A 19,552-nucleotide genomic window follows, 5' to 3' on the forward strand; every position below is an offset into this window, starting at 1 on the left:
AAGGTAGGTGGCCCAGAAGTGGTGGTTGTTGCCTTAAAGGTCATGGAGGTGGTGTAGACGTCCCCGAACGCCCCCGGGAGGAACGAGACCGCCGTTCCATTCGATATTGGGCTCACTACAGTTCAGGAGTCTAAAATTGTCACGGTTCTAAATCTGAACCAAAGAGTCCAAATCCGGCAAATCGTTTTGAGAAAACAGATTTTGAAAGAAGTGCCAAACATGGACTGCTTTGCCAGATACAGAGTCGCCGCCTAAATATTTTATTTTGGGAAAATTTAGGAAACCCTGACTCGTTTGCCTAAGGCCACGTGTCTGTCATCACCAAAGTTGCCTCGGCTCGGGAACTTGGGTACGATTGGGGAAGGTCACTTCGTGAGCACCCCCGCTCGCCCGATCAAAGATCGGCTTCTACTAACCATGATATCTATTTTTGAAAACATTATGCGTTCTTATTCCGGTTATTAGCCTAGATTTACTATGTGATGCGCACAGCATACAAGTATATACTGGATCGCCTGAATTGGAACAAAACATTTCATGTTTGTTTGTTTGAAAATGGTTTGATGGTGCTACTCGCAAGTAGGTTAAGACGTGGATTTGCCACCCTCAGGTGGGCTTAGAAAACATGATTTTGCCACTATCTAGTGGGCTTAAAACACACAGTGAATGAATTGTTCCAATCCAACTAACCCAACCTTCGCCCACAAGCATTCAGTCAGTTATATCACATAAGCATATAGCCCCATGGTAAGCATGCTATCATGGAAGTCACTCACACGCATGCAAGGATGCTAAAGCATAAAATTTACCGAGTACTCCAAGCCAAAACAGAAGCTGATTAGAAATCCATGCATGATCCTAACTATACAGAAGTGCCTAATGCAACACATGCAAAAATGCAACTATAGTAGGCTCGGCTATTCTAAACATGGCATATGAAATGCTACACCTAACATGTATTCAACTTGGAATTGAAAATACAATGCAGTTAGTATGATGCGCCGAGCCCGGTGCATGCAAGACAGATGAATGAATGCAAACATGCTATCATACTGTATGCTAATTGAAACATGCCCTAATCTAACCATCATAAGCGGGTAAATAAAAGGGAGAAAAACGTGGGGTTGGAAGACATACATCACACACACGCACACTTATTACAGTTGTGTCCTCGCTCGGAGGGTCCGAATAAATAATATACATTCCGGAATGAATATTACAGTCCAAATATGTACAAAACCCTAATTAATTAACAAATTAAATTAGGAAAGCAATAAATTGGCATGCAAGCCAGGGACTGCCTCAACTCTGCTCCGGATGATGAATGATGCATGCTTGGGTTGCCTTGTGCGGAAATCCACTGCGATGCCCCAATTAGCCTCTATTTTGCAATAATTTTTTGGAAAACGCGCCAAGCCCCGGAAGACTGCTGATTCTTGATTTGCTGCAACAGAGAGCAGGAAAGGAGCATGGCAATGTATTTTCACAAATGTATGCATGCATCGATCCTCGTGCTACCAATCACGCATCTCGATGCATGATGGTCGAGGAGTCGAATTGTGCAACTTAATATAGAATGAATGCATATGAAAACACAACAAGACCTAACTCCATCATGGGCAATCCAAAGTGTCAGTGACAGGGAATTGAGACACGTTCCGTCACTCGAAGTACGAAACGTCCCTCGTTTCCCATGCCCGGGCTAACTCTTATCCCAAGCACGATGCAATATGCATGATATGCAACTAAGATACAACCTAACATACACAATGCTATGAAATGGCATACACGATGCACGAGATAACATGGTATACACAATGAGCTAACATACAACCTAGCATACGCAATGCTATGAAATGAAATGGCATACACAATACATAATAGACTTACACCAACATGAGTGGACCTCAGCCACACTCACATCAGAGGCCATGAGATGAAAATGAGACACTCGAAATGCGTGCACACATGCACGCAAACCGAGGACCGATCCTAAGGCACAAATGCCACTCTAACACGACATGGCAAGGCATGGAATATGGCATACTAACATGAAAATTTTAGTAGCAAAATATGATGCAAAAAAGCCCCAGAACATGGAAACATGGCACCCGATACATGGAATGAGACCCGAAACATGAAATTAGGTACATGGAATGACCTATGGCTATGCAAAGCATGCATTATTTGAACACGAAGTATGAAGACAGAATTAAGACAGTCCCAAAACAAACATATTTACAGTTTTAATCAATGCCAAAAAGTGAACACAAATAGGGCTAAGTTAAGATGCAAAAATGGCCCCAAAAGAGAGATAATGAAGCTAGTAGCATCTTCTGGCCCTAAATGGCCAAGAGCCCTTCAACAAAGTTGAAGAGGGGCTCAAAATGAAGCACTTTACAGTTTACAACAAGCCACGAAAACAAACACAAGTATGGCTAAACTATTGTGCAAGAAATGGGCCAAAAGGGAGACAAAGAAGCAAGTGATGGTTGCTGGCCTCAAACAGAGTAGGGCCCTTCAACAAAGTCGAAGAGGGGCCCAAAACATGGTGTTTTATAGTTAGTGACCAAACCCAAAATAGTGCACATGAAAGCTTAAAATACTATGCAAAATAAGGCCTAAAGAGAGGTTTAAACACAAAGATCAAAAAGGGAGCTGAAAACAGCAAAAGTCCCTTGATCAAACATGAAGAGGGGGTCAAAATAAGGCTATTTACTGTTCGTACCAGAGCCCAAAAACACGAGCACAAGGGGCTAACAAAACATGCAAAAGTAAGGCCAAAAGAGGGATGAAGAGGAAAGTGACAAAAGGAAGCCTCAAATAGTAAAGAGCCCTTCAAAAATGTTGAAGAAGGCCTCAAAATAAGCCACTTTGCATTTTATAACCAAGCTCGAAACAATTTAAAAATGAGCCTAAAATACTATGCAAGAAAGAGGCATACAAGAGAGGTAAAGAAGCAAGTGTAAAAAGGAAGCCTCAAACAGGGAGAGGCCCTTAAACAAACATGAAAAGGAGCTCAAAATAATGCTATTTTCAGTTAGGGTCAGAGCCCAAATATGCAAGCAAGAGGAGCTAATATATTGAGCAAAAATAGGGCCAAAGAGAAAGATAGAAGACTTACCCTTGAAGCTGGAAACCAGCTCCAAGTGTTGGAAAGGATGGTGGGGAGGTGGTGCTATGTGGTGGTGTAGAAAGGGGCCAAAAAAAATGAAACGGTTTTGATGCTTGGAATATAGAGAGAGAGAAATTAAATGTAGGAGGCTTAAACAAAATTTTTTTCTCACCCAAAATGCAGCTAGAGCTGCTGGTATTATAGAGGGAGGAATGGAGGAAAAGGGGGGGGGGAAAATGGGGGGGAAAATCAATTCAAATTTCCCCCCAAAAATAGGCCTAAAAGAGAGATAAAGAGGCAAGTGGTAGCTGCTGGCCTCAAACTGAAGAGAGCCCTTCAACAAAGTTGAAGAGGAGCTCAAAACAAGACACTTTCCAGTTTGCATCAAGCCACGAAACAACTCACAAATAAGCATAAAATACCATGTAAAAATAGGCCTAAAAGAGAGTTGAAGAGGCAAGTGATAGTAGGAGACCTCAAATAGCAAAAGGTCCTTAATCAAACATGAAAAAGAGCTCAAAATATGACTATTTATAGTTTGGGTCAGAGCCCAAAAATGCTTTCAAGAAAGGCTTAGATATAGAGCAAGATAGGAACAAAAAAGAGGAAAAGAAGCTTATCCTTGAAGACCAATGGACCAGCAGCTCTTGGTCTGAGAAATGGTGCTCCTAAGCTCTGAAAAATAGCTCCAAGTCGTTGGAATGGATGGTGGTGGGGTGTATACCAAAAACCGGAGCAAACGGAGGTGGTTAGGCTGTCCCGAACCGAGGCACACAGCCGACGCCTCCGAAAACCGGGAACCGGGCTCAGAAACGGGAAAAACGGCCTACGACCACGAAACGTAGCCTACGGCCACTGAGAGATGATCTACGAGACCTCTCCCTCCCTTCGGGAAGAGAAGACGGAGAAAACGGGATCTTGTTCGCAAATTGAGGCAAAGCACAAAAGAGTCCGGAAGTCCGGAGGCAAGGCTCACGGCCGAGACTTCGCGACTTCTGAACGAGCACAATATGCAACATCACCGAGCGCTCAATCGGTGACGTCTGAGTCTTAAGGTCGGTCAAAAATGGGGTGTCTACAGTTGCCCCTCTTTGACAAAACTCGAAAGTCGTAAGTGACGGGAGTGAATGTCAAAGCCCAGAGACGACCCATTTTTGACAAGGCCGAAGACTTAGACAAACATACTAGATAACAAAGAAATGTGCCCGCATGCATGCCCTCAGGCGGGGGGCAAGATGCAAAATGATATGCAGGAAGATTTTGATAATTGGACTTATACGCTATGCGAAGCCGGTTTGAAAATTGAGGACTCATGCAATGCACTGCAATGTAGTGGCTAAGATGCAATGTAATAACTAAGAGGTAAAGGTATCTTACAGGGGCAATTGGTAATGACTTACCTCGGCAATGTCCTACCTCATGCTGATGTGGGAATCTTCCTCTTCTTCGCAGTTGAACCACAGGTACTACTTTTCTCCCTGACTATGGTTGCAGCTTTTCCTATTCTCCAACAGGGTGACAGACTAGGTTGGATCAGTATCTATAATTGAGGCCCATACAGATGCTATCTCAATCTATGGGGCTGCCATACAGATTTCAAGCCGAGGATATACCCCTGGGTATTTAAACCAGACTTTAGTCTCAGAAATCCCGAACCTTTGCGTTCTAGGCATAAGGCATTCGAACTCTAGTTTCCACCGTCTTAGTTGGTCTCCTAGGAACTCACCGCAAACACAGGCATGTGGCTATACCAGACCACTGGAAGTCGTTCGGGCACGACAAACACCAAAGGAATTGCACCTTTAGAGGATTTAAGGTCTCCTAGACCGGAGAGTGCATGAGACGGTGCGAATAAATGCAAGTGCGATGCGTAAAACAGCACGAATGATGATGTAGGATCTAAGGTCTCCTTAGACCGAAGGATTTAAGGTCTCCTGGACCAGGTGAGTGCACAAGACAGTGCGAGCTAAAGGTGCACAAAACAGTGCAAGTAGGGTGAATGCACAAAACAGTGCGATGCTAAAGGTGAGGTGCGCAAGATAGCGCGATAAAATGCATGCACAATGCAAGTAATGGTCACGGCGCAAGATAGCGCGATGCAATACACTAACAAGTGTAGGTGAGGTGCGCAAGATAGCGCGAATGATACAATGCACAAAATAGTGCGATACGTTAAACAGCGCGATTGATTTGAAATGCACAAGATAGTGCGATGTGATATGCAAAGCACAAAATAGCGCGATGGATGCAATGCACAAGACAGTGCGATGGGGGCGCGCAAAATAGCACGAATGATAAACTACACAGAATAGTGCGATGCGCAAAATAGCGTGAATGATAAACTGCACAAAACAGTGTAATTGAGGTACGCAAAATAGCGCGAATGATACAATGCACAAAATAGTGCGATACGCTAAACAGCGCGATTGATTTGAAATGCACAAGATAGTGCGATGTGATATGCTAAGCACAAAATAGCGCGATGAATGCGATGCACAAGACAGTGCAATGGAGGTGCGCAAAATAGCGCGAATGATAAACTGTACAAAACAGTGCGATTGTGGTGCGCAAAATAGCCCGAATGATAAGAAATGCACAAAACAGTGCGATACGCTAAACAACGCGAGTGATTAGAAATGCACAAAACAGTGCGATATGCTAAACAGCGCGAGTGATTTGAAATGCACAAGATAGTGCGATACGCTAAACAGCGCGATACGCTAAATAGCGTAAGTGATTTGAAATGCACAAGATAGTGCGAGTGAGATACAACCACAAGATGCACAAGACAGTGCTAGTGAGATACAAAGTGTAAGTGCACAAGACAGTGCGAGCGAGATAAAATGCACAAGAAAGTGCGATAAAATGCATCTTCTATGCAAGTATGGGGGCATTTTCCATGCAAAAGATACGAACATTTTCTATGCAAGCATGGAAGCACATTCTATGCAATATTGAAAGCAAGCATATTCTATGCATGAAACAAACAAAGCATATTCTATGCAGAATCGAAAGCAAGCATATTCTATGCATGAATCATAACGATGCGCGACACGCATGCAACAACAGTGTATATGAAAGTCCACATTCTATGCAATGGAGGAGCATCAAATATGTACTCTGGTGCCTCTGATTTGCCTCTTAGAGGACTTCGTAACTCACTCAGCTCAAAAAGGACACACCATGTTCATATTGGCGAGAGATAACATCTGCATGTGAAACCCTCGGGTGCTGCTTGGACTGCCATTCTGACTTGCGGCAGGCTTACACTTGGGATCGAGATACACTCATACTCCAGAGAAACAGCGAGGCCTGAGAAGGTGCACCTGGAATGCAGTCTCGGATTTTGCTAAAGTTGAAACATGCTAAGATGCTCCAAATTTTCCCTCTTTTCTTTTGCTCTGCGGTCTGGAACCTAAATAGCTTCAGATAGGTCCTTGTTTTACTGTTTTCACATGACCTGGGTTGAATCCCGCGGCTTTATGAAAGAACCAATCCTGATTTGCACAAATGTGGAGAACGACACGGCACTCTGAGCACAAAACGATTTTTGAAATTGAAATGAGAAATGGGTTCTCAACTGGGTATTGAGCCTACAACTGACCACAGCCAAAACGACTCAACAATGGAAAACAAAGGTAGAACGATCTAAACACAACTCAACAAAGGAAAAACAAGGTAAAATGACCTAAACACATTTGTTGACACTCAAACGACTTAAAACAAGAAACGAGACAAACAAAACGCACAAACACAACACTCAGCTGTGTTACAAAGGCGAGAGACCTCTCGGTGCACGAGGAGCTAGTTTCTCCGGGTATTGTTTCCCACCATTTCTCATTTGTGATTCTCATATCACTCGGCCCTCAGGCTCTGTTTTTCTGAAAAAGCCCTTTTCTTACTTTTTCTCTTAGCGCACATCTCTCTATTCTTCAATCTCTCATTTTTTATCCCTCCCCTGGGTGGCTGATGGACAAACAGAAAGTTGCGGGCTCTTGCCCCTAGCATTCCGATAGATTCTTCTTCTTGTTCACAACAGTGAGTTTCTCCCACAGAGGGGTTGTGATGCGGCTAGATGTGCAGCAGATCTGTAATTGACATTGGTTGATGATGCTCCACCGGGGAGTTTGGACGTGATCAGATCATTCCAGTTCGTGCTTTGCACTTGGCTTGATACCTCGCTGCTTGGAGGATGTTGAGAGCTTTCAGCCCTTTTTTGCTAACTTCAGTTGTGCACTCTTCTGGTAAATACGATGCCCTTTCTGGCAAGTAGAGTGCCCTTTCTGGTAAATGCATTGACAACGAGGAAAAGACAGGAAGCCTGACTCAACTGTGCCCCTAGTTTATCAATTTGACAATTTTATTGTTTTGGCTTTCTAAAACAATTTTGATCAAAATGAGAGTTAGATTAACGCGCTTGTTCGATTTTCTGATTTGAAATCATGCAAGTTAGGCTGTGAGCACTAAAAATTTTCCCTTTTTGGGGTCCAAGAAATGGTCCAGTTTTGGAAAAATGAAATAATTTTTGAGAGAAAATTAGTCAACTTCATTAAAAATTCTCAAAAACTATTTTTGCAAACGGCCACTGCTCAACGAGCACGGAACCCGCTCTTGAGATGCACAACTTCAGATTCGAAGGAAAATTACCCCTTTCTTGAGGGGAACTGCATGGCAATGGAAAGTTGCCCCTTGTTTGAACGGCACCACAGCGCATTGAATGGCAATGGAAAGTTGCCACTTGTTTGGATGGCACCGCAGCGCATTGTACGCAGTCCTCAGAGTGACGAACACAACCAAATCCTAAGATACAGAGAAGACAAAGATGACCAGAACCATCGCATGGACACAATCGAATTGTTTTACGGCTGGACTTCAGAATGAAGTTACCTACGTATCCCAAAGATGGGAATCAAGCCTCACGTAGTTCGGGGTTAAGGTACACTCGGGTATTTAACCTCTCCTTTTTATGCTCTAACTTTTGCCAAGGCGCCTGTTGCAGGTTTTCGACCTTGCGAGCTTTGTTTTTCTTTTCTTTTCAATTCTTTTCATTTCATTTCTTTTTTCATTTTCTTTTTTTTTTGTTCTTTTCTTTGCATTTTTCTTCATTTTTCTTCTTTTTTTTTCGTTCTTTGCACTTTTCTTTTTTTTTTTTGTTCTTTTTGTTCTTTTTTTTTTCTTGCTCTAACTTTTTCCTGGGTCGCCCTTCCGGGTTTTCGGCCCAGCGAGCCTCTCAAGGGTAAAAGTGTAGCTTTGTCCATGTCCAATGGTTTTGAGATCCTGAAGTCGTCTGAATCCAGGAGAATGGTTGTTATTTGTTGACGAAGTAGAAGTCCATCCAATGGGGGCTGAATTTGCCCCTAGTGTTGTGGATAGGAACTCGGCTGTCCTTCAGCAATACTTTTTTCTTTCCTCCCTTCTGGGATTTGGCATTCTTGCCGATCTTCATTGACTTGCGGAATGATCCACCTTTGGCTCTTCGAGCTGTCTGACATTTTTTTTGCCCCTAGTTCGAAGGGTGCTTCTGACCTAGCTTCGCAAGCTTCTTTTGATGACATCTGGTCTTCTTGATCTGACTTCCTTGCCTATTGTTCGAGGGCTGCTTTGAATCTGGCCACACAGGCCTCACATTGTAGTTGACCGTCGAACGTTCTGAATTCGAGTTCAAGGTTTTGAAAGCAGAGGGGTCGAGTCTTGAGGCTGAGAGCGATCCTAAGCTGCATAATCCCAAGAGCAATTCTACACAAGTCTTCGCAGGACCGCGCAAAACATTTTTTGAAATCTTTTAAGAAAGCGACCAGTCGCTCGCGCTGAAGACAGTGTAGAACCAATCTGGATCAAGCCAGGATCCTTCCCAGTACTCACACTAACAAGCATGATTTTATTCATTAAGGGTTTAGCACACCTTTCTTTCTCTCGAATGATCAAAGTTTTGCAAAATTCGAGGAATTCCTTCCTCTTCGTTTTCACCGCAGTGTTCGAAAAGTTTTGAAAAACTTAGGTCGATGCAATGAATTCAAAGCACATAAAAGACACAGCTTCTAATCAAATACTGCCATTCATTTGGAATTTCTGGTACAACTGGCACAAGGTAGAAGCAAATGCGAGAGCGTGAAAATCACTGCTGTTTCATTCAAAATCTGTTGGCACAACTGGCTCCCAGACAGAAACAGACTCAAAACAAAATGAAAAGACAAACACAAAACAAAATGGTGATGCCCGAGGTAACACCCCCTGGAATCACCCGACTCCTATACAACAGGACTGACTCGATACAACAAGACAGACCCAAAACAAAAAAAAAGAAGAGACAGACTCAAAACAAAAAGACAGACTCAAAACAAAATAACAAGACTGATCCAATACCCAAGTCAGAAAGCACAAAAGCTAGCATTCGCAAATGCTCAAAATAGTGCATGCCATCCACCATATCCGAGGTAAACCGCGCGCCGCTCATAGGTGGTCGAACCCTTGATCACATACTTGCATTATCCTCGAAATCCAACAACCCGGTGGTGACAAACTTTGCCAAGCTTGGAGGGAGGATGACTTCATTGTCAAACAAATCTTGCACTTCGTGGCGAAGACGAAGCAGTTGTCGGTGCTGTGACTGGCTTGTTGATGGTATGCACAGTACTGGGTACCATCATGCTTAGCTGGAAGGGGACTCGGGAGAGACTGAGGCTCGAGGGGTTTGAGGTGCCCTTCTTTGACGAGGATTTGAAGGGCCTTAGACAAAGGCATGTAGAGGGCATGGAAGACCCTGCGACCTCGGGGCGGATACTTCGAGGTTTGCTGACTTTTGCCGGACGCACTCGAAAAAGGGTCGGCAGGTGCTGCCTTGGCTCTCTGATCTTTTCCAGGTGCAGGGTTAGGATTGGAAGGAACTGTTCTGGTACGACGGTCCCCATCTCGATTTTCCTTCTGGCTTAAACTGCTCTCGGCCTGGGTGGGGAAGATGTCATCCACAGTTTTTACAGCAACAGCGAGTACTTGTTGTTTGTTCAGTCCTTCAGCTTTCAAAGCCTCAACAGCGGACAGAAGATGTTCATGGGGATCCATACCCGCCCTTACCTTGTTCTTTCCACTCGCCTCCACTTTGCCAAGGGATTGGCATTCCTCAAATGCAGCCCGTTCCAAGACTGGGGAGCCTTTTAACATGAACTTCCTGGTATGTGATGTGGTTGATGATGGAGCCAATGTCCCGAAGGCCAGATCTGTCACAGTTCTCTGAAGATCTTCGATCATTCTCTTCAGCTCAGAAGTAGTGGGCTCACGGGTTTGAGATGATTGGGGTTCAGATGTACCCATCATGCACAAGTCCATGCTTTCTGGGATAAACACCTCAGGTTTGGGTAGATGGGCTGGGGTGATGTATATGCTGGGGTCATAGGTGGATGGCAGCATATGGATAAGATTGAGGTAGGCATGAGATGTTTGGTCATTGGGGTCTAAAGGTGGAGCTATCGTCCGATTGTCGATGAGATTTTGGACCTCATGACGAAGGCGGTAGCAACGATCGGTGCCATGACCGCACTGCTGATGGTACATACAGTACTTGGAGGGGTTATGTCTGGCTGGGAGTGGGTCAGGAAGAGGTTGAGGATCGAGGGGTTTGAGATGCCCTCTTTCCATCAAGGATTTTAGTGCGCTAGTCAGGCTCATATAGAGGGGGGTGAAAGTTCTGCCCTGAGCTCGGGCTGGGCCGGTTGTTTCTAGGCTTGGTTTGGCAAAAGGGTTGGCTGTGGTGACTGTATTGATTTCAGTGGGTTCGGGAATAGTTCTACTTCCAGCATTGGTACTCCTTGAAATCATCCTCCTTGTCAGTTCCCTTGTTCTGGGAATGATCCCACTGTTGAATGCATTCTCGACCTGAACCCCCAGTTCATGCAAACTTTTGAAAGTGAATAGCGGAGCGACTATCAACTTTTGCAACATATCATGCTCGAGGTTTCGCGCCATCATCTGCACTTGATCCCTTTCAGAAGGGCGACGATTTGTCATTTGTGCTGCCTTTGCTCTCCACCTTGCAACGAATTCCACAAAAGGCTCTGTTGGGTTCTGGCGAGTTGTTTCAAGCTCTTGGATGGTCATTTCAACTTGGGTATTGTAGGAATACTGATCGGCAAAGGCCTCAGCTAGTTCTTCCCAATTTTGCTTCACCTTGTCCTCCAACTTAGCGTACCAAGTGGCTGCTACACCCGACAGGGTTCTTCCATACAGAGAGAGTTTCTGTGGCTTAGTCAGACCCATCGACTTTAGGACATCCAAGAAAAGTCGAATATGTACCATTGGATCTCCAGACCCGTCGAAACGGTCGATATATGGCATTTTGAATCTGTCTGGGAGCCGGATGATAGCCTTGGTGTGCCCATCCTCAATGTCGGGAATGGAGTTAAGGCCCTGTGCCTTTTTGAATTGCTTCTCAAGGTTTGCAATTTTCACTGCAGTCGGATTAAACTCATCAACATGAAAGGGTTGAGTTCTCTCATTAGGCTGCACTAGGGGTCTGAGCACCTGAGCTTGAGTCAACCTTTCTCAAGGATTTGGACACTGCAAATCTCCAACTGGCGGAAGTGGGTCAAAGTTCGGCTGGGGTCCCAAAGCTGGATGTGAAGCAGATGCCCCAGATGGGCACTGCGTTTCAATACTGGTCTCAGCCTGCATGGTAGTTCCCTGATTTAACGCTGGTATCACGACCACAAATTCTTCCGAACCCTGTGCCATCACGGGTCTGCTGATGATGTGACTGGTGACTGTCAGATCAGATGAACCAATGAGCCCTGTCTGGCCCTTCTTTGCCTTGCCTTAGTGAAAGAACACTGGTTGCCCTTGAACTGAATCTCTGACCTAAGAAAGTCTATCAGCACTAGTCCAATGTACCCGGGGGATATCGGAGCCTTCTGAAGCTATGGTTCCAGGACTACCTAGCAAAAGGGAAAACAGAGAGCATCACAGCCTGATTTCACGATAACCCATATGAGCAGAGCTGAATGATTGTGCCTCTACAGAATTCTGCCCGTAAACTGATACCCTCAGGTAAACTGAATCCCAAAATACTGAACTGGTGCCCGCAGGCCTGATGCCTAAACTTGCAAACTGATACATGCATTCCTGTAGGGACGCATTCTAAAAGCATATAACAGATAAGTGAGAGCCAAAACACCCCTATGTTGGGGTAGGGTTTCCCTGTCCTATTTTGTCAGGAGCTAGGGTTTCACGACGCACACAGCGGTTTCAAACAACCTATGATCGGGTAAGCAACCTGTCCTAGTTTGGAATGGTCACTATGGATTCCGAATATGCACTAGGTCGAATGGTCAAAAGGGTGCCCCGGTAAAACTGGGGTTTGTGTTCCCATACTGGCAGAGCCCACAACTGGTCAGCCTTATGGTCATGCCTTGACAAGACAAGCCTCCGGCAAACCGTTCAGGAATAACAGATGGAAAACACGGCATCCTAGGCGCACCAACGCAAATACAATGCAAAGAAACACGTAAGTGTAATAAAAATAAGATATCATGAGTTCAAGTCAAGTTCTCTAACTCCCCAGGGGAGTCGCCAGAAACTGTAAACGTCCCCGAACGCCCCCGGGAGGAACGAGTTCCCCGTTCCGTTCGATATTGGGCTCACTACAGTTCAGGACTCTAAAATTGTCACGGTTCTACATCTGAACCAAAGAGTCCAAATCCGGCAAATCGTTTTGAGAAAACAGATTTTGAAAGAAGTGCCAAACATGTACTGCTTTACCAGATACAGAGTCGCCACCTAAATATTTTATTTTGGAAAAATTTAGGAAACCCTGACTCATTTGCCTAAGGCCACGTGTCCGTCATCACCAAAGTTGCCTCGGCTCGGGAACTTGGGTACGATTGGGGAAGGTCACTTCGTGAGCACCCCTGCTCGCTCGATCAAAGATCGGCCTCTACTAACCATGATATCTATTTTTGAAAATATTATGCGTTCTTATTCCGGTTATTAGCCTAGATTTACTATGTGATGCGCACAGCATACAAGTATAGACTGGATCGCCTGAATTGGAACAAAACATTTCATGTTTGTTTGTTTGAAAATGGTTTGATGGTGCTACTTGCAAGTAGGCTAAGACGTGGATTTGCCACCCTCAGGTGGGCTTAGAAAACATGATTTTGCCACTATCTAGTGGGCTTAAAACACATAGTGAATGAATTGTTCCAATCCAAATAACCCAACCTTCACCCACAAGCATTCAGGCAGTTATATCACATAAGCATATAGCCTCATGGTAAGCATGCTATCATGGCAGTCACTCACATGCATGCAAGGATGCTAAAGCATAAAACTTACCGAGTACTCCAAGCCAAAACAGAAGCTGATTAGAAATCCATGCATGATCCTAACTATACAGAAGTGCCTAATGCAACACATGCAAAAACGCAACTATAGCAGGCTCGGCTATTCTAAACATGGCATATGAAATGCTACACCTAACATGTATTCAACTTGGAATTGAAAATACAATGCAGTTAGTATGATGCGTCGAGCCCGGTGCATGCAAGACAGATGAATGAATGCAAACATGCTATCATACTGTATGCTAATTGAAACATGCCCTAATCTAACCATCATAAGCGGGTAAATAAAAGGGAGAAAAACGTGGGGTTGGAAGACATACATCACACACACACACACTTATTACAGTTGTGCCCTCGCTCGGAGGGTCCGAATAAATAATATACAGTCCCGAATGAATATTACAGTCCAAATATGTACAAAACCCTAATTAATTAACAAATTAAATTAGGAAAGCAATAAATTGTCATGCAAGCCAGGGACTGCCTCAACTCTGCTCCGGATGATGAATGATGCATGCTCGGGTTGCCTTGTGCGGAAATCCCCTGCGATGGCCCAATTAGCCTCTGTTTTGCAATAATTTTTTAGAAAGCGCGCCAAGCCCCGGAAGACTGTTGATTCTTGATTTGCTGCAACAGAGAGTAGGAAAGAGGCATGGCAATGTATTTTCACAAATGTATGTATGCTTCGATCCTTGTGCCACCAATCACACATCTCGATGCATGATGGCCGAGGAGTCAAATTGTGCAACTCAATATAGAATGAATGCATATGAAAACACAACAAGACCTAACTCCATCATGGGCAATCCAGAGTGTCGGTGACAGGGAATTGAGACACGTTCCGTCACTCGAAGTACGAAACGTCCCTCGTTTCCCGTGCTCGGGCTAACTCCTATCCAAAGCACGATGCAATATGCATGATATGCAACTAAGATACAACCTAACATACACAATGCTATGAAATGGCATACACGATGCACGAGATAACATGGCATACACAATGCGCTAACATACAACCTAGCATACGTAATTCTATGAAATGAAATGGCATACACAATGCATAATGGACTTACACCAACATGAGTGGACCTCAGCCACACTCACATAAGAGGCCATGAGATGAAAATGAGACACTCGAAATGCGTGCACACATGCACGGAAACCGAGGACCGATCCTAAGGCACAAATGCCACTCTAACAAGACATGGCAAGGCATGGAATATGGAATACTAGCATGCAAATTTCAGTAGCAAAATATGATGCAAAACAGCCCCAGAACATGGAAACATGGCACCCGATACATGGAATGAGACCCGAAACATGAAATTAGGTACATGGAATGACCTATGGCTATGCAAAGCATGCATTATTTGAACACGAAGTATGAAGAAAGAATCAAGAAAGTCCCAAAACAAGCATATTTACAGTTTTAAGAAATGCCAAAAAGTGAACACAAATAGGGCTAAGTTAACATGCAAAAATGGCCCCAAAAGAGAGATAATGAAGCAAGTAGCATCTTATGGCCCTAAATGGCCAAGAGCCCTTAAACAAAGTTGAAGAGGGGCTCAAAATGAAGCACTTTACAGTTTACAACAAGCCGCGAAAACAAACACAAGTATGGATAAACTATTGTGCAAGAAATGGGCCAAAAGGGAGACAAAGAAGCAAGTGATGGTTGCTGGCCTCAAACAGAGTAGGGCCCTTCAACAAAGTTGAAGAGGGGCCCAAAACATGGTGTTTTACAGTTAGTGACCAAACCCAAAACAGTGCACATGCAAGCTTAAAATACTATGCAAAATAAGGCCTAAAGAGACGTTTAAACACAAAGATCAAAAAGGGAGCTGCAAACAGCAAAAGTCCCTTGATCAAACATGAAGAGGGGGTCAAAATAAGGCTATTTACAGTTCATACCAGAGCCCAAAAACACGAGCACAAGGGGCTAACAAAACATGCAAAAGTAAGGCCAAAAGAGGGATGAAGAGGAAAGTGATAAAAGGAAGCCTCAAATAGTAAAGAGCCCTTCAAAAATGTTGAATAATGCCTCAAAATAATCCACTTTTCATTTTATAACCAAGCTCGAAACAATTTAAAAATGAGCCTAAAATACTATGCAAGAAAGAAGCATACAAGAGAGGTAAAGAAGCAAGTGTAAAAAGGAAGCCTCAAACAGGGAGAGGCCCTTAAAAAACATGAAAAGAAGCTCAAAATAATGCTATTTTCAGTTAGGGTCAGAGCCCAAATATGCAAGCAAGAGGAGCTAATATATTGAGCAAAAATAGGGCCAAAGAGAAAGATAGAAGACTTACCCTTGAAGACCAATGCTTCAACAACTCTTGGCTTGAGAAAAGGTGCTCCTTGCCTCTGGAAAACTAGCTCCAATTGTTGGAAAGGATGGTGGGGAGGTGGTGCTATGTGGTGGCGTAGAAAGGGGCCAAAAAAAACAAAAGGGTTTTGATGCTTGGAATATAGAGAGAGAGAGAGAGAAATTAAATGTAGGAGGCTTAAACAAAATTTTTTTCTCACCCAAAATGCAGCTGGAGCTGCTAGTTTTATAGAGGGAGGAATGGAGGAAAAGGGGGAAAAATGGGCGGGGGGAATCAATTCAAATTTCCCTCCAAAAATAGGCCTAAAAGAGAGATAAAGAGGCAAGTGGTAGCTGCTGGCCTCAAATCGAAGAGAGCCCTTTAAAAAAGTTGAATAGGGGCTCAAAACAAGACACTTTACAGTTTACATCAAGCCACGAAACAGCTCACAAATAAGCCTAAAATACCATGCAAAAATAGGCCTAAAAGAGAGTTAAAGAGGTAAGTGATAGTAGGAGACCTCAAACAGAAAAAGTTCCTTAATCAAACATGAAAAGGAGCTCAAAATATGACTATTTACAGTTTGGGTCGGAGCCCAAAAATTCTTGCAAGCAAGGCTTAGATATAGAGCAAGATAGGAACAAAAAAGAGGAAAAGAAGCTTACCCTTGAAGACCAATGGACCAGCAGCTCTTGGTCTGAGAAATGGTGCTCCTAAGCTCTGAAAAACAGCTCCAAGTCATTGGAATGGATGGTGGCGGGGTGTATACCAAAAACCGGAGCAAACGGAGGTGGTTGGGCGGTCCCGAACCGAGGCACACGGCCGACGGCTTCAAAAACCGGGAACCGGGCTCCGAAACGGGAAAAACGGCCTACGACCACAAAACATAGCCTATGGCCACTGAGAGATGATCTACGAGACCTCTCCCTCCCTTCGGGAAGAGAAGACGGAGAAAACGGGACCTGGTTCGCAAACCGAGGCAAAGCACAAAAGAGTCCGAAAGTCCGGAGGCAAGGCTCACGACCGAGACTCTGCGACCTCTGAACGAGCACAATATGCAACATCACCGAGCGCTCAATCGGTGACGTTTGAGTCTTAAGGTCGGTCAAAAATGGGGTGTCTACAAGTGGTGCCAGTGGTGGCGGCGATCGCCATCGGGGTCGCAATGGCCGCCCCCAAAAGACAAGTGGAGGACGAGGCTGTTGGCCCTGGGCCAAGGAGGGAGGAACAGCCCCAGGGGGAGCTTGTACCTCAAGAAGGAGGAATTGGTGCGACCACGGCGATCTACCGTGCTCATGCGGTGGCGGGGCAGCTGGAGGGAGAAGAAGGCTTAGCCAGGGCAGGGGCAGACCGTCTTGTAGGGATTGTAGAAGAGGCAGCCCTGAGCTCGGCCTCCAGATTTAACGAGGCTGAACTGCTAAGGGGGTTATACTCCGCTCGAATGGAGGTAACCACCTTAGCAGGGGCCCTGCTGAGGAAGGCGGGGGCTGCCAAACTCAAGGCAGATGAGGCCAAGGCTCAGCTTGCAAAGTTAAAGAAGAAGAGTGCAAGTTGGGAGAGTGCCCACACTGAGCTGCCAGCGGTTAAGGCGGAGCTGGAGGACACAAGTTCCAACTTGCTGGCGAGCAGAAGAAGTTGGACGAGGCCCAAAGAGCCTACGCCGTCGCGGTTGAGTGACATGAAGAGGCTATGAGTAGTAATGAAGAGCTGGTGAGGCAAAAAGATGAGGCTGATGGCAAAGTGGGCGATCTCTAGAATGAACTAGAGGGCGAGCACGCCAAGGCGGTGGAGGAGAAAGGGAGGCTTCAGAGGGAGTTAGAAGCAGAGAGAGTGCAGACGACGGTGGAGAAGGAGAGCCTGAAGAAGGAACTGGAGGCGGAGAAGGCAAAGGCGGCGTCGGAAAGGGCAGCCCGTCAGAAAGAGCTGGACGAAGAGAGGGCAAAGGCAGCCTCTGAAAGGGCGGCGTATCCCGATCTATGCGTCGCAGCAGTGGAGCAATTCAAAGGGTCTACCGAATTTCAGACGGCGGTTGATGCCGCGGTCACGAGTAGCCTGGCTGGGCAAGAATCTGGGGGGGCTGGCCCATTGAGGACGACCGCTGGAGGCAGAACTGAAGCAGAAGTTATTGAGAGCTTCCAGCAGTCAGACTTTTATAAGCACGAAATGGCTGAGTACTGGGACAGTGGCTGAAAGATGTTCAAACGTAGAGCTGAAGAGCTGTTCCCAGACTTAGACCTTAGTAGTGTAACGATTGGTGAAGACGATGTGGCCCAAATCACCCTGGATGAGGGCATTGAAGAAGAAGACCTCCTCTCCAGTGAGGAGGAGTAACTGGGGAGGAAGGAGAAAAAGATACATTGTTGTTTTGTTTTGTTTTTTTTTATTTTTTTTTATTTTGAATTGCTGTAATGAACTTTTGTATAAAATTGTGAGCGAATAAAATTTCAGTTGTGTTTGTTATTTGATTATTTCTGCTTGGGGATCATAGATAAATGAGGCGTGGGCGAAGTGTGTGTAGAACTCCTTGTTAATAAGAGTGAAATTGAAGCTTGTAATAAGGACTCAATGCAGAGTGAAGTTAAGAATTCCACAATGCAGAGTGAAATTTAAAATGGAATAAAATGATAGGCCTGAGAAAGTTAAATATAATAAAATGATAGTGAAATTTAAGAACTCCACAATGCAGAGTAAAATTTGAAATGTAATAAAATGATAGGCCTGAGAAAGTTAAATGTAATAAAATGATAGTGAAATTTAAGAACTCCACAATGGAGAGTGAAATTTGAAATGTAATAAAATGATAGGCATGAGAAAGTTGAGTGTAATAAAATGATAAGACCGTCTTTGGAATTTGACTAAGCAAAGAGTGGTGTGAAGACTTGGACCTGGAATTGTGACTAAGTGTGTTAGTTAATTCCACAAGTATGAAGTTTTGCATGGGTGGTTTTGACTAAGCCCTACATGTTAGGTCTGGACGAGTGCTTCACGCTCAGTCTGGATGGAGCTTTTAGAGCTCGGTCCGGCAGATCGGACTGCCCAAGGCGGCTCATGCTCAGTCTGGCTGAGGCTTTAAGTGCTCAGTCTGGCTGAGGCTTTAAGTGCCCTGTCTGGCAGAGGCTTTTAGTGCTCAGTCCGGCTGAGGCTTTTAGTGCTCTGTCTGGAAGAGGCTTTAAGTGCTCTGTCTGGTAGAGGCTTTTAGTGCTCAGTTTGGCTGAGGCTTTAAGTGCTCTGTCTAGCAGAGGCTTTTAGTGCTCAGTTTGGCTGAGGCTTTTAGTGCTCTGTCCGGCAGAGGCTTTTAGTGCTCAGTCTGGCTGAGGCTTTTAGTGCTGCAAATAAGAATGTTACTGAAACAACATATAGATAACTGAGATATATAATCAAGAAGTTACATTGCGTGGGGGAATATCAAGAATATGTGAATTTCCCGAAAAGAAAATACAATAACTGAGCAATACAAAAATAGGAGCTTATTGAAAGTAACGTTTAAGGTGTTCGGAGTTCCATGGGTAGGGGAGGTCTCGACCTTCCATGTCCTAAAGTCAGTAAGTGCTTGGTCGGGGTTGGGCTTTCACAATGTAAGGTCCTTCCCACTTGGCTGCCAATTTACCCTCAGTCGGATTTTTGGTAGCAAGAGTTGCTTCTCTCAAGACAAGATCCCCTACAGTGAACTCCCTCAGTCGGACCTTGCGGTTGTAGTGTGTTCTCATTTTCTGTTGGTATGAGGCCAGTCGGACAGCGGTGGTCTCTCTGAGTTCTTCAATTAGGTCGAGGTCAGCCCGACGGAGTTCTTCGGTTAGTGCTGG

The sequence above is a fragment of the Camellia sinensis genome, chromosome 8 (assembly GCF_055761805.1).
Source record: "Camellia sinensis isolate YWXY chromosome 8, ASM5576180v1, whole genome shotgun sequence".
Classification (NCBI taxonomy): Eukaryota; Viridiplantae; Streptophyta; class Magnoliopsida; order Ericales; family Theaceae; genus Camellia; species Camellia sinensis.